The sequence below is a fragment of the Taudactylus pleione genome, unplaced genomic scaffold, assembly GCF_031769625.1.
Source record: "Taudactylus pleione unplaced genomic scaffold, aTauple2 ptg001017l, whole genome shotgun sequence".
Lineage (NCBI taxonomy): Eukaryota > Metazoa > Chordata > Amphibia > Anura > Myobatrachidae > Taudactylus > Taudactylus pleione.
Window position 1 is genome coordinate 925532 of NW_028285418.1, and position 16292 is coordinate 941823.

The 16292-nt window shown below is 46.8% G+C and overlaps 1 protein-coding gene across 4 annotated transcripts in view; it reads left to right on the forward strand.

Annotated features, from left to right (window-relative positions):
• The window catches only part of SATB2 (SATB homeobox 2), a 240736-nt gene that overhangs the window by 129135 nt on the left and 95309 nt on the right, over positions 1-16292 (forward strand). The gene's annotated exons all lie outside the window — the stretch shown is intronic.

A 16292-nucleotide genomic window follows, 5' to 3' on the forward strand; every position in this document is an offset into this window, starting at 1 on the left:
GCCAGAGTCTCAGTACTTATTCAGATGCACACATGAGGAAGTGAATTGTAAATGTGTTGGGCATTCCTGGGTAGTTACAGGGGGTTGGCTAATCAGACACAGATGTAACATAGTATGGGCGTGTTATTGGAGTGTCGCTGCAAGTGGTTGCATACAGAGACGTGGAATCGCTCGCATTGGAGGCCATTCTCAGATGGTACTAGGATAGGACTGGTACAGATTTCACTGAAACCCATAAATATACCATATAGTCCAGGAAAACAAACATTGGCAGTTTTCAAAAGAAAATTTTGCTTCTGGGGAGGGAGTATCCCACCCCCCCTCAACAGACCCCGCCTCCGCAACAGACCCCGCCTCCGCAACAGATCCCGCCTCTGCAACAGATCCCACCTCCGCAACAGACCCCACCCCCATTAGGGCTGCTTCCAAAAATGTCCCGGGCTGGTTTTCCATCCCAGTCCGCCCCTGCCTCAGTCATTACACTGTCTTTGGTGCCACATGGGCACACACTAGGGTTATCGCTTACTTTGGGGCCTGGGCTCTGATCACTGATGCTGTGCTTCTTGCAGTCTCTGCAACTCTGACATTTACTATAATATAAACATGGAAACCTGAATTGGAGTTGAATGTATCAAGCGGTGATTACCCACTTTTTCTGCATTTGGACAGAGAAAAGGGGTTATTTCCGCTTATCAATATGGAGGAAAAGGCATTACGTGGGAAAATCAGAGATTTCACTAACGGTATCTAACTGATTGTCCAATAACATCGCCGCCATAGTTGTTGAAGTGTTCCGTTAACTTATCGCTTGTTTCCTCCTTGATTGCCCGGACCCGGATGAGTAAGTGCCGTCTTGGGGGGCTATTTACTAAGCCTTGGATGGCGATAAAGTGAACGGAGATAAAGTACCAGCCAATCAGCTCTTAACTGCCATGTCACAGGCTGTGTTTGAAAAATTACAGTTAGGAGCTGGTTGGCTGGTACTTTATCTATGTTCTCTTTATCTCCATCCAAGGCTTAGTAAATAGGCCCGTTAGTGGCTCGCATATGCTATTTTTTTTTTAAATGACACTGCATATTCCACGTGTGCGGCCTTATTGGTACTGCGCATGTGCGGCCTTATTGGCTTGCCCTTGCGCAATATCGCCATATTCTGACAAGTACGTATTGCATATGGGAGGGACCCAGGTCACTGGAATGGTCAGTTACCGTAAGTCCTCTCCGGGGACTGAACTTCTGAACATTACAGCGTTATCACTTCCTCTACCGATGCAATAAGTGGCAATAAAGGACGTGTCTGAAGCTGGGTATACACCAGGCCGACCCGCCGGCCTGTCTAACGATTGGTAAGTGCATACACACACACCAGTCGTTCGACCGATGAGTTTGCGCTGACATCACAGCTGGGCTGGCATTTAATTTGCCCGCCCAGTTGAGATGTCAGTCATGGCCGGGCGGTCAGCAGATACCCCGTACTCACAGCCAGATGCACCGATATATCTGTAAGTTATATCAGCATCGGTTGTGCCGCAGGGTATATGCCGTATGTCTGTGAATGACGTCGTTCACAGACATATCCTCTGTACACACCGACCGATGCACTACAGATATTCATTCAATGGAATGGGTGATGTATCTGTCAGTGTGTACCCATAACTCATCTATTAATACATTTGCCCCTTTAATACGTATTCATACCTCAAAGCTGCTAATTGAGAGGAGTCGGTATGAATGACCGCCGGACGTGAGCCCGGCGGTTCAAATCCCGACGCTGACAGCCCGAACAGCGTAGATCCCGACAGGGCAGGTATGTAAGCTATCCCTAACCTTCTCCCTCCATAACCCTCCCTTAGGGGTGCCTAACCCTAACCTCCCCCCAGGGGTGCCTAATCCTAACCCCCCCTCCCCGCACCCTAAACCTAACCCTCCCGGGGGGGTGCCTAACCCTAACCTCCCCCCGGGGGTGCCTAACCCTAACCCCCCCTTTCCCTAGCCTAACCCTCCCGGGGGGGTGCCTAAGTCCTCCCGGGTGCCCCTAAACCTAACCCTCCCTCACCCGCAGTTGTCCCCTCGCGACGCCTGGCTTACCTACGTTCGGTAATGCCGGGCATCGGTATATCAGCTGGTGGATGATGATAGGCTTCGGGATTTCGACGCCTATCATTAGTCCCATGCCGGGATTTGTCAGTTGGAAAGTCGGCGGTTGGCATTTCGACCGCCGGTTTCTTGACTACAGCCCATACCTGCCGCCATGTGTCCAGCTGTGTTTCCTATCAGAAAGAATCCTTACTTTCAAACACTAATAAGTCACAGCTTTAGGGAGAGTGTTTAGTGATAGTAACTACGTTCCAATCCACAATACCACGGCCCATGAGATGATTGAATGACGTGAGGATTACTGTGATCAACAGTCCTCTCCCTCTGCAGTGTCCATTGGAATATAGGATATTTTATAGCTCTCACAGCCCATACGTCATAATTAAATCTCACGTCAAACTTTTGCTAATTGAACTAAACAGCTCAGACAGGCCTTTCCGGGGCAATGCTGTGTTTATGGCTCCCTTGTTATAATTGCAGGGCTTCGTGTGGGTTCTGGGTTTGGTGATCATTATCGTGGGAGTTTTAGGCAATCTCATGAAAGTGAATTAGCCTTTGTAGAATAGTTGAAGCCCACAGCCCCTGACAGACGTGATTTATGGTGAGATTATTCATCAAGGGGCAGGAGCAATGTTAATTCTTCCCCATGGTACGATCCATCTGCTCTATCTAATGGTAGGCGCGGTGTCAGTCTGGTAGCCATGTCGGTGTGGGCTAAAAAGAAAATCAGCAACTTTGTGCTTTACATACACATCATTAGGCCTCCATGTAACGCAGCCATATGAACTTGGAAGCATTGCGTTGTGTATAGAGTACTGAATTAGTCGTGATAATGGAAACACACCTCGTACAAAGCACAGACGCCCACCGGAGCCGCCACAGCTGTCCGCAACGGCGAACACAGCGTCGAACACAGATCATGCAAACGATGACTCTTTGTATGGTCACTCAAAATGGCCGCTGTAACTGGGACGCCGGAGCCCTGTTTCCTGCGCACACGGGATTGCAGACACAGGATGTGACAATCCTCCAAAACAGTTGAGACACACCGGCGGTTTTAGCCGATACTCCTCGTTGCCACCTCCAAACGCTCCCTGTCTGTCAATCACACTGCGAATAAAGATTGCGGCGTGCCACTACAGTATTGTACGTCGCCACATGGGTAGTGCAACTATCTCCATTTGCAAAACCTATCGGCATAGCGGATGGTTCTGAAGTAGGCCCGGCGGGCGTCTAGTGCAGATGAGCTGGGCGCCATACACATGGGGGTCACCTGGTGGTGACCGTTAAAAGGAGGCAACAGCCCGTGGCTCTCCAACCAGCAAGATCCACTGTCGCGCAGCTGCCCTCAATCACCCAAACACTCACCCACCATCTGGGGAGGATTTGCTGGGAAAACATGAGGGTCTTTACGATCAGCGCTGCGCCTGCGTGACCCAGGCGATAGCACGGCCAATTCCCTCCACAAGTATAATCCAGGCAGCAATGCAATAGCAAAGTCCAGCTACAGACACGGAACATTTCTGCCAATTCAATGACCTAGATGTCTATTTACTAAGGAGAGAGTGAAAAGTGATAAGAAAGTGATAAGGTGCCAGCCAATCAGCTCCCAACTGTCATCTCACAGGCTGTGTTTGAAAAATGACAGTTGGGAGCTGATTGGCTGGCACCTTATCACTTTCTTATCACTTTTCACTCTGTCTCCTAACACTGCTTCGTAAATAGACCCCAAAGTAAGCAGGCAAGTGTGAAATACGGTACAGCTATGTCCTCACTCCTTGATGCAGTCATGTCAAACAGCCCCTCGGTCCTGTGAGACTCTGCGAGTCGCAGTGCGATGCCAGTAGGACGCACCAGGAGACTGTGCTGATTAATTTGATTTGTGACACTTTCAATTTAGTCAGTTGTCAGCCCTCTTCCTACGATGACATTACAAAGGACAACACCCAAAGTATGCCAATCGGTCTACATAGTAAAGGAGAATAGCATGACTGAGACAGAGAGGGCACAGTCCAGCAGAGGAGAACCCTGCGCCAGCGCAGGTAAGCATTGCAGGACAGAGTCGGGCTGAGGTGACCCGATATACTGTATACGCCACGTCCATTTTACTAGTACTTAAATAAGCCATGTAATATTTTGGAACAAATCTCTCTGACCTGCTGAAAAATGTATCTTCTCAGCCAAGGTCACAATTGATTCATTTGGAAAACCAAGTAAAGCATTTGAAGTAGAGAACACTGCGCCGCCAGACACTAAACACGGGGGCAGATTTATTATGGTTTAGGGTTGTGTGGCAGCCAGTGGCGCAGGAAATATTGTCTGGGTGGAGGAAAGAATTAATCTAGTTAAATAATATTTTAGCGAGTTCTAGAAGCTCATGTCCCAGAGTCAGTAAAGAGGTTGAAGGGGTAAAGAGATTGGGTGTTTCCGCAAAGCAACGATCCACAACTTACCTCAAAATCAACAATGACTCACCTAACAGAGGAAGCCATGTTGTTGAATCGCTGGTAGCCCCCAGACTCGAATATTACCGACAATCTGCCGGGAGATCTCAGACAGGCATAAAGGACCTAAGAATATTTCTGACTTGATGTTTGCAAGGAACAGTGAGAACAAAGGGCCTGATTAAGACCCGGTCGCTATTTGCGCCCACTGGCTGTCAAAAAGGGTCCGTCTATGCAAATCATGTGCTCGCACTTTGCGGTGTAAGGACGCCTCTATGTCTAAGCAAGCGACGGCATATTGTGCTCGCAAGTGTTTAAAGACGCCCCTTGCCACTGGCAACACACGTCATCTCCGGTACTTGAAGGATTAATCGGTAACATCGAGAGCCATCGGAGCTGCTCGCAGTGCTTGAGGTAGCCTTACCCTTCCGCAAGCACTGCGAGCAGTTCAGGGTAAAAAGCAACCCAGTGACGTGTTCAATGACGCTACTTTGCTAATTATGCGCACCCATTAAACTCCGTTCTGACGGTCAGGCTCGCCTGCGTTCACAGAACCACTCCCCCGATCACAAGCACCTTCCCCTGTTACCACCCACAAACGGCACAATCTGTCACTCATTCCACTGGGCAGTCTTTTCAGGGCGAGCGAGCAAAATCCGATCACTCTTACTAGTTTGCACAACTGCAACTTATACGCATGCGCAGATGGACGACCATCGCTGAGAGCGAGCGCAGCTTAGCGTCCGGGTCTGAATCAGGCCCAAAATGTTTAAGGCATGAATACAAAGAAATGGCTGCAAGCTGAGATTTCTGCCAAAGGAGGAGTCACTAAGGGCCTGATTCAGAGCCGCTCGTAAGCGGCCGCTCGTTCGCTCCGAGCGATGTTTGCCCAACTGCGCATGCGTACGGATCGTTATACGCATGCGCGAACCAGTTAGTGCGGTCGAAATTCATGTGCTCGCAAAATAGCAAATGCCTGATAATTTGAGTGACAGAAAGAGGCGTATGTGGGTGGTAACAGGGGAAGGTGCTTGAAAACGGGGAGTGGAGATCCGAACGCAGGCGTGCTTAAAGGTCAAAACGGGCGTTTTATGGGTGTGCATAATTAAAACAGCAGCGTCATTGACCACGTCACTGGGTTATTTTATAGCCAGAACTGCTCGCAAAATTGTGGTAGCAAAAACCAACCCCAAGAATAGCGAGCAGTTCATACCCTGGTCGATGTACTCGATTAATCTAATAAATAGCGGACATGACGTAGGATACGAGCGGCCAGGGGGCGTAGTTTCCCAAAAAACGACCGCAAATTTTGTTCGCTCGTTCAGACCTAGAGGCATGAACAGACCGCAAAGAGCGAACGGTTCATTTGAATAGCCACCCCTATTTTCTGGACGAGCGAGCGCTAATTGCGTCCAGCTCTGAATCAGGCCCTAAGTGTATAACACAATCATTGGTGTCAGAGCGTTTCTTCAGATCTGGAATTGTAACCAACAGGCTAAATGTAAGGCCTAGTAAGACAATCTAGTCTAGATGCCTAAGGCTTGGGCAGTGTCGGACTGGAGCATGAGGGGCCCACCGGTGGAAAGGGCCCATGCTTAAGGGGTGTGGTCATCCACCAGAGGGGGTGTGGCCTGCCACCACAGATGCTTGGCTAACCATTAGGCAAAACTTGGTGTAGTTTCTACATAAGTGAACCAAGCCCCCTTGTTAATCAGTGGTCCTGCTCCACCAGGTAACTGACTGTCTAAAAGTGTAACAATATATAATTTGAGGTCTGAAACCTGACACCTAGAGGTGAGGGTGGGCCCACAGGCAGTGGGGCCCACCGGGGATTTCCCCTATACCCCTGTGGACCAGTCCAACCCTGGGCTTGGGCATACATTGGGGGAGCGAGCGCTAAAGGGGTTATGCTTCGTTGATAAATGGGGGCCTGTGTTTGAGAAGTGACAGTTAGGAGCTGATTGGTTGGCACTTTATCTCTCTCCACTTTATCGACATCTCCCCCACTATGAGATAAAATGTCTGTCAGACCGACAGACATTTTATCTGACATTCTGACACCATCAGATATCGTAGCCATACACCGTGAGTTATTTCCCAGTGTATGGCAGCGATATCTGCATCCCTTCCCTCGGGAGGAAACACTTCCCCGGTCCTCTCCTGTGAAGGAACAGGGGAAATGCTGGGCAGCCAGCATGGCACTGCCCGATGTGCCTGACCAATTATCTGATCTATCTGACATGCTGGACGATTTTACCTGTGCGACAGACCGATAATTACTGCTCGGTAGCCAAATACACTATACATTATCAACTCGATCAGATGATTATCGGCTGATCAGGTCGATAATTGAATAGTGTATGCCCAGCATTAGCAATATAAATGAATCCACTGGAAGGGTGCCCAAACTTTGGCAGTTAATCACAATAACGTTGGTTTTTTTTTTCAATCGGGTAGAGCCATGAGTAGTTACTAATGTTCAGAAATATAGTTTTAACTTTGTACCTTGCAGAGGTTGCGTTAACCTCTCTCTACCCAGTAAAACAATATAATTTGACCCAAATGTTACTTTTGAGAATATTGCATTTTTCTGTATTTACTAAAGGGAGGATTTGGAGTGAAATAGAGAAGAGTCATCGATGTTTAGTTCCTTACATCCTGGGTGCAGGGTGGGGACGTTGTTGACACATAATACACACAAAAAGACAAATGGTCATTTCAGATTTTTGAGAATTGTGTCTTTGTTTGGACTTTATTGGTTAATGGAACGTAATCGAGTCTTCGGTATTTGTTGGAAGCCAGAGTACAGTAGCGCAACATAGATGTTATTGTCAAATTCACAAGGAGTTTGTGTTCTTACGTACAATTTTAAACACTAATGGAAAAGGAAATTAAAACAACCCAGTAGGGTCACATCGGGTTGGAAAAAGTCTTGTGTTAGGATGATTATTCCAATAGCCACGTTATATATAATGATGAATGGGGCCACACAACATTTCTTAATGCAGTTGACCATGGATGTCCCAGTAGCAGGACACCAGTCAGAGGCGGTTGGACGTAGTACCCTTCATGCTGCGCCCTAACCTTCCGCTGATTATCTTAGGAGATGGGAGGTGGGCACAGGACAGCAGCACTGAGCAGTGCCATTAGTGCTAAGCACCAATCTCCCAGCATAACACGGACATGGAAAAGCTGCAGCCAGACGATTCACATGTAGGAAGCTGCAGGCTGCTTCTCCTTCACGTCAGGGCCTGATTCGCGCATTTTCATCCCCTTCTGGGGCCCGCATGCACAATTTAGAGCAATAAAAGGAGTTTCAGCGTTGGATGCATCTCCACTGGTGACTGAGTGGGTGTACTGGGCAGCAATGCGCGTGGGACAAAAGTTCCGTGGGTGCGTCATTGTGAGCAATTCAAGGGTGAGGGCATGCTGAGATGCGTCCGAATCCAGTCGCATATACTGCACCAAGGATAGGGCTGGTGCATATGGTCGCTGATGACCATGGTGACGGCTGCTTTTGCCGGTTAATGGCAATGTCACTTAAATGAGACCGTCTCTGAATACTGGCGGAAAGTGGCATGTATTTACGTATGCACAAAGCGGCCACTGTGCATGTAACCGTTTTAGGTCTCACCTCTCCATCGTCTCCCTCAGCCCTCTTCCATCAGCTGGTTGTTATTTTATTTTATTTTTTAAACAATCACAGAATTTGCCAGAAAAGCAAATACACGTCCATCTTGTGCGTGCTATTTTGTGTGGTTTTTTTACTTTTACATATTGTATTTATTGTATTTGTATTAGGTCTTCACAAAAGTCCTGTGTTTGCTGCATGCATTCTTGCACTGATGTACTGTATAAGTTCCCGTCACAACTGCTGCTAGACTGTCCCATGGATCTTTTATTCTTTCTGTCTAGAAATCATTTTGCTTTTAAAAATACTGCCTGGACCTTTTGGCATTTGATTCTTTCTATTATACATGACCTCTGGCCCTAATCTTCTCTGGCCAGCTTTGTCATATAGGGCCTGATTCACTACGGATCGCAATGTAGCGTACGCACGCAGTTTTACTACGAATTAGGGATGTGCAGGCTCGGTTCTACTCGGTTCCGTTCGTTTTTTTTTCCCGAATCTTATTGGGTTTCAGCTGTCACAAGTTTTGGATAGCCAATAAGATTCGGTAAAAAAAACCGAACAGAACCGAGTAGAACCGAGCCTGCACATCCCTACTACGAATATATGCTAAGCCATAGCGATCACAATGCCGCCGTGCCACTACATAAGGACGCCCACGCACATCCGTAATGTTTAGCAAGACTGCGGTACAATCGAGTACCATCGGACCCATACGCACAGGTAAGGCAGGTCCGACCTCACTCAGGAATTGCTTACTCCAGCGCACGCTATGAGGCCTCAGGCTGCGTATGGCATCACAGTGGATAATTTATGCACACCCATGCAACGCCGTCCCAACGCACTGGCTAGCCTGCCTTCGCCCGACCCCCCCCCCCCCGTCACCACCCACAAACGGCACCTCCCATCAATCACTCTGCAATTGGTCTGTCTCGCCATTGCGATCGCAGTCCTGATTGCAATGACTGGTTCGTGCATGCGCAGTATGCAACAATCGGCTGATTGCGTGCGTATTAGCAAATACGTTCTTTGCTGAATCAGGCCCTGTGTCCATGCACTGTTGTAGTAGCTCTTCTCTGAAGTTTGTTTATTTTGTAATGTATTTTTGGAGATTGGTGCTCCAGAACTGTACGCAGCACCCCAGGTAACACCTTAGCCATAAAGTCACCTCCCTCTTCTTGATGATAATACCTCTTCCTATAGGACCAAGTTTTCTAATACATTCTACAACTGCCTGACTACACTTTCTTGTGAAGATAGTGAGGCATGATGGTGATGACGCGAAATGCGTCGTCAATGACTCCTGCAAAGTTCCGCCGGAACCTCGCACGATTACCCCCCGTGGTGGAAGACATGGCTTATTTTCGTCTGAGCCCCATCAGGGTTTGAGCAAAAATAAGCAAAGTTTTACCTACTGTAATACCCGGAAATGTGTACAGCCTCACCGGTACCTTGGGGGCATAGGTGTATTTATAACGGGTGCAGGGTGTGCCCGCCATGGGTCCAGGGGGTCCCCCACCGTACACCCTGCACCCATAGTATACTTAGCTTGTGACGGCAAGTGGTTCCCACCTCCTCCACGGTGCCATCATCCCAGTGACGGAGCCACACAGGTCCTCCGTCAAAGTATAGCATCCATGTGAGCGATTAAGCATCTGCGTACGCAACCAGTTCAGCGAGGCGTCCGCGACTCTCCCACAACACGCCAAGAAGACGGACCATCTCCGCGTGTCTGAGTAGCCACCTTCCTGTCACCAACTTGGAACTCCCGGCACATCTCCAAAACATTTCTTTCCTCTGTTCGTACACACCGCGCCATTCTGGTTTTTAGCCAATTTGATGCATGCGCAATAGCAAAAAAATCACTTGACTCCATAAACACTGACATTGCGTGCAACCGAGAAACAGGACATACAGTATATACGTTCCATCTTCTAAAGGCCATCCGAGTGCCCCAGCATTGGCTGAGACACCTGGAGTCTATCACTTTAAAAAAAAAAAAAAATTCTGCCTCATTTAGTTACAATTAAACAGAATTATGACTATTTGTTTTCCTTCGAGGAGGTTGCTTTGCATATTGAGTGCTTAATTATTTGCAGGTGACAAAAAAAAAAAGGAAAAGCAGGTTAGATCATTTTCTCTTTAATGAATGGAAAGTTGATATATTTACAAGAGGGGCCGTGCGGAAACTGGCTATTAATAAGAGCAAATGTTGTTTGAAATATTTTAATAATCGTACACAAGTGGGGTAAAATATTTCTACTTAAAGTCTTGGCTTCTTTTGTAGCTAATTATTGTAATGTTCGCGATGCAGTATCGCTCGTTATTCTGTTTTATGACCATGTAATTTATAGGAAAATGTCAGATGACCGTATAATATCGGTTGAGAAAAGATCGGCTTTGTAAATTAGCGCGGTTTGTTGGATTAGGGGGTGCTGTCTGCCATTAGTAACTCTGCTGGCAGGAAGAATATCGCAAATAAATCTATTTACATTCGTTCATGTGTTTTTAAGCTGTCAGCATTGAGTGGGTAACAGTTTCTCATTATCATTTTGGGGTCTGTTGCATCCAGTTTTCCATTTTAAGCCCTGTTCAAAACTTGACAAGCTGATTTAAATTGGATGCTTGCGTACAGAGTCGCACATTGGTCGCCCCATCGAACCACTGAGCAACCCTGCGGCTGTTCCCAATGTCCATCGGAACTAAGCTGCCAAAGCCAGTGAAGCTGCGTACAAAGGCGTAGTCGCTGGCTGCGACACGCCCACAAAACGCTCGTAACATGTCCGCGCTTGACTAGCTACGCTCTCCTTTACCTCCCATAAAGGCACACTGACTGGCAATCACTTTGCAACCAAATACTCACTACAACCACATACTTTCTGTGAGGGAGCCGAATGCCTGCTTGCAGCAGAGAAGGGGAAGGCGTGGCCTGGCAATGATGACGCATTGGGGGTAGGACCGAGGGCGTGACCGGGCGTTTGCATCGTCATGGCCCCACCCCCTCTTCACAATGGCGAAAATTACAGCATTGTGAAGCAGGGGGCGGGGCCACCATGACGTGATTCAGCGTGAATCGTGTCACCGACCCCTCCGCGCTGTGGTGGTTTCTAGTGTTTATCTCGGAGTGGCGGTAGGTAGAGTCGGGAGGCTTGCCAGCCTTTCCGGAAGGCCGGGTACGGTACCTGATATTCGGGAGGCTCCCATCCAAATAGGGAGGGTAGGCAAGCCGACACATGCGCAGTGCTAATCAGACGCATGCGCAGTACAGAAAAACATCGGGCAACTGCGCAAAAATCGACCCTGAATCAGGCCAAGAGTCTCAGGTACATTATGGTGCCCGTGCGCCATATTTCCGGTGATTTCTTCTGAAATATGGAACCGCTGCATTTGGTTAACTAATGATTTCATTAAGAGATCAGAACATTTCTGACAGACGGCAAAAGAAATATGGTGTCATTAATCATATATAGGTGTAATTATATTTAATTATGTTTTATTCGCATATTTATTAGAGTAACGATGCTCAAACTTGCTCTTTGGTCCATCCGACATTGTACATTTTCGGGATCTCCTTCCGGAATGGAAGTGGGAACTAATCCGTGATCCATTTAAAAAGACCGACCTTCGTCATTTATTTATCCACATTGAGGGTTATTTACCTGATTGGTAAAAGCGTGAATATGCACTAAAAATATGACAAACAGCAATTAGATTATATCCATTAATGCGAGGTAGACGGTGGAAGTAAATGTTTCATGTCTCCATTGCAGAATTCCCCCTTTACCATCACAATCAGTGTTTATTTCAAATGCGCCACAAACTCTGCATCGCTTGTCAGGCAGCCCTACAGGTCATACAAATAAACCTTGAACATAGCACGTAGATATGTTGTATACAAAGAGGTGCATTAAAGTTATATAAATACATAATAAATAAACAAACACGTTAAATACGGTGAGAAATGCCGCTATTCATGAGAGCTCACAGTCTAGCGGAAGGAATAAAGTTTAGACCAGAGCTTGACAAATTTTTCTAACATCTAGGAGCCAGGATGAAATTGTAGGAGCCAGACCGCCGCCCCCCAAAAAAAAATTACAGGAGTGAGTGAGGAGCACAGCTCTGTGTGTTATACACACTATACTAGTCCACAAAATGGTCACAGTTGAATGGATACAGTAAAATGGAGGCCCCCCTCCCTCCAGTCTTTTGCTCCACCCCCACCCTCCAGTAATAACCGACCACATTTCATATAAAACAATGGTGCCAGAAAGTACAACAAAACCCCCCTCCCCTTATGGTCACACCACTATCCCTCTGAAGCCGCTCCGCAATCCCTGGCCCCACATAGACCCTATTACCGGGGAGCTTTATGCAGCCAGAGATAGGCGACAGTAGACAGCCGGGACGTATAGGAGGATCAGCGTAGACTGGGACAGACAGCGGGGATCAGGCCAGGATGGAGAGGAGTCATCAGCGCAGGCCGGGACGGACACGGGCACAGCAGTCACCGCAGGCGACGCTCAGCACATGCACTCCTGTGCACGATATGAACACCGCAATACTATAGGCACGAATCTCCGCCAGAGCTGATGAGGATCTGCTTCCTCCCTGACTGCAAAATCTGGTAGCCAGGCAGCAAAATCTGGTAGCCATGGCGACCTGGCCCCTGGGATTTGTCGAGCCCTGGTGTAGACGGTAGGAGAAATTGGGGCAAGACAGATGAAGAGTGGATGAGGAAGAGCATGCAGAGGTACCTGTAGGAAAGCAGAGAGGGAAGGGATCGAGAAGGCGAGGGGGTGTAGGAATGGGCTACAGATTACCTGCAACTCTTGTAGACTGCTGGCACAATTGTAGCCAATTTTAGTCTAGCGTTATGGAGGTAAACGTAGCTGTTTGTGTACTGTACCTTGTTTATTCTCGTGATTCGTGTATGATCATTTCAGTATTAGATTGTGTTTAAACAATACAGGGGAAAAAAAGACAGATTGACATATGTTATTTACCATGAAAGGTGCGGTCACAAAATACTTAAATATAACCTAGTCAGCTATCAGACAACATTGTTCAGTTAAAAATATGGCATATTTCCTCTTCTATTCCCTTCAGGCTATTTGGTGGAATTGCTCTAATTATATCCGTCCTGATTTAGAGGTGCAGAATAGCTGCACGGAATATTGATGTTCTTGTATTTGAGCGACTTTTTGCTACTGCGCATGCGCAAAATAATCTGGAGACCCCGACGACGCATGCGTTAACCCGCACAAATGCTCTATTGCGTACAGGACCACTGGTATCAACACTGGCGCGGGAGGTGGCGACTAGGGAGTGGCCTGAAGAGGCCGCAAAATAATCAGTCACGTGACCGTGTTATGGGAGTGTCGCAGACATGTCAGTGAAAGTCGCTGCATTCTCAGAGGCCATGTTCAGACAGAGACGCAGCTCCTGCCATAGGTCTGATGCAAGTGTCGATGTGGCACGCAATGCTGGTCCGATGGCAGATTGTTCAAACCCACCGGCGGTTTTGCGGGGTGCACAGACATTGAAAGTGGGTGTCTTAGGGCTTGCACAATCCAGGGTTCGCTAGTAGACAAGGGGGAGGCAAAAATGAGCATTTGCTTTTGCATATTATCGCTGCCGTTGTGGCACCACCAAAACTCCGGTGGTGCCAGCCACCTATCATTCACCTATGATTCAGTCCCAGTATGAGAAGATGGTCACCATTATGACGACTCCAATTGAATAAACTTTAAACCCTTTACCGGAGATTTCGCGATTCATTTGTTAGTTATTGATCTGACATCTAGGGGTATATATATAAAGTGTGGGTTTTTAGACGTGGAGATGTTGCCCATAGCAACCAATCAGATTCTAGCTATTAGCTTCTAGAAGTTTCTAGGTAAATGATAAGTAGAATCTTATTGGTTCTCCACTTCACTTTAGTATATATACCCCTTAGAGCTACTGTAAGGGATAGAAAGTAATCCCCCGAAATATTGATTCCATTAGATGAAAAAGAATTCAGTAACATTCACTTATATATAGATGGTTTATTTAATATTTACAGCTACGGTAAAAATTCTGAGCGTATACCTTCGTTAAAAAATAATAAATACTAATGAGTAAGTTATCTACAGCAAGTAATAGATATCTCAGGATTTGGAAAGACGAGATAGCGAATAGCTCTGCGTCACCACTCCCAATAAAGTAATTAGTAACCATTATGCGGCTGATGCAGAATTGGATGCAAGTCAGTTTTGAGTACGGATCCTGCATGTGTTCGCACTGCATTCTCTGGTGAGTTGCGTACGCCCCTACAGTCATCCGCAGCTCAGCCGCATTTGCACTGGCCGGTAAAGCCGGTAACTGTCTGGTAGTGGAGCATTCCCTGGTAAGTAATGTTTACCGAGGGCTTGTCATTGGATTTGCAGGCTATGCAGAGCTGTTAATACCGAAAACTATTAACACCGCTAATCCAAAAACCTATCAGTGGTTGTCTTTGCAAGAAGAAATAATTAGCCAGTGAAGTTAAAGTGTAGATTACAATTATGATACAGGTTGAGTATCCCATATCCAAATATTCCGAAATACGGAATATTCCAAAATACGGAATATTTTTAGCATGACTGAGATAGTGAAAATTTTGATTTTTGATGGTTCAATGTACGCAAGCTTTGTTTAAGGCACAAAATTATTAAAAATAAAGTATAAAATGACCTATAGGCTGTGTGTATAAGGTGTATATGACACATAAATAAATTTCATGTATGTACACAAACTTTGTTTGAGCCACAAAATTATTGAAAATATTGTATAAAATTACCTGCAGGCTATGTGTATAAGGTGTATATAAATCATAAATGCATTCTGTGTTTAGATTTGGGCCCTATACCTTAGACATTTTAATATAATATGCAATTATTCCAAAATACGGAATATTCCCTGGTCCCAAGCATTTTGGATATGGGAGACTCAACCTGTATATCAATACAGACACTACAGAAAAAAAGCATATAAGAAAAGTATAAAATGCAATATCCTACTAAACATAAAACAGAGACATGTGTTAAGATGGCAGTGCAAGCTTAGACAACGACTGCGTCAGATATCCATATATCACTCAGGGTGCCAAAACGAGCCGTTCCAATACCATATAAGAAGCCTAGAATAGTAGAATTGGCCGAGATAACAGTTCTGAATAGGTTTAGCTGTAATTACAGCAACTTGTTAGCAATGTCCTCCAGGAACTATGTCAGCAACGCCATCTATATATCAATAATGCTGCAGTGATAGACAGCTGATCGTGCTGTCCAATCATAGGTTAGCTCGGCTGTTTCCGTGGTGAACTTAAATGTCTTTCTCTCTATTGGTGGAGCAGGTCTGGAGCTGTTAAGGTAGGGGTGGGGAACCTTTTTTCTATCGAGGGCCACTTTGATATATATAACATTATACGTGGGCCCAGTGCAGGCCACGCCCCTCCGCATGAAGTCACAAGAGGGCTGGGCCACAATCGGCGGTGATTACAGCAATACCCGGAGCATCCTGAGGATGTTCCGGGGAGCTGTAAGGGCAGCTGTGTGACCGTCTGAAGCATCCTAAGGATGCTCCAGGTGGCACTGCTGCATAGATTCTGGCTGCAGTGTGCCATTCTAGGCACCCTGCTAGCCAGATGAGGCTAGCATGAAAAAGCTCAGAGGGCCAGACCAAATGATTCCGAGGGCCTTATACGAACCCCGGGCAGGAAGTTCCCCATCCCTGTGTTAAGGTAACATCTACGGATCCGGCACTTGGTCTGATAATAAGCCAGGATAAGGCAAGCAGCTCCTCTGCGAGATACACACTGATGCGTTTCGTCTCCTTAGAAGGGACTTGTTCTCAAGCGGATCTCTAGAACCAGAAATTGGGCAGGTACAAGTGCGCACTTTTAATGATGATGATGGCTATGGAACCACAGATAGTAGCAGTTTACAACTCTGCCTACGTATATACGCATTTAGTTCTGTGTGCACCATGTGGGTGTGCGCTTACGGGCCGACTTGTGTCGAAATCTGCATCAGCCCCTTTTGTTAATGACTTCACTCCGGACCACTATACATATGCTGTGGCTGTGACTTTGCATTATA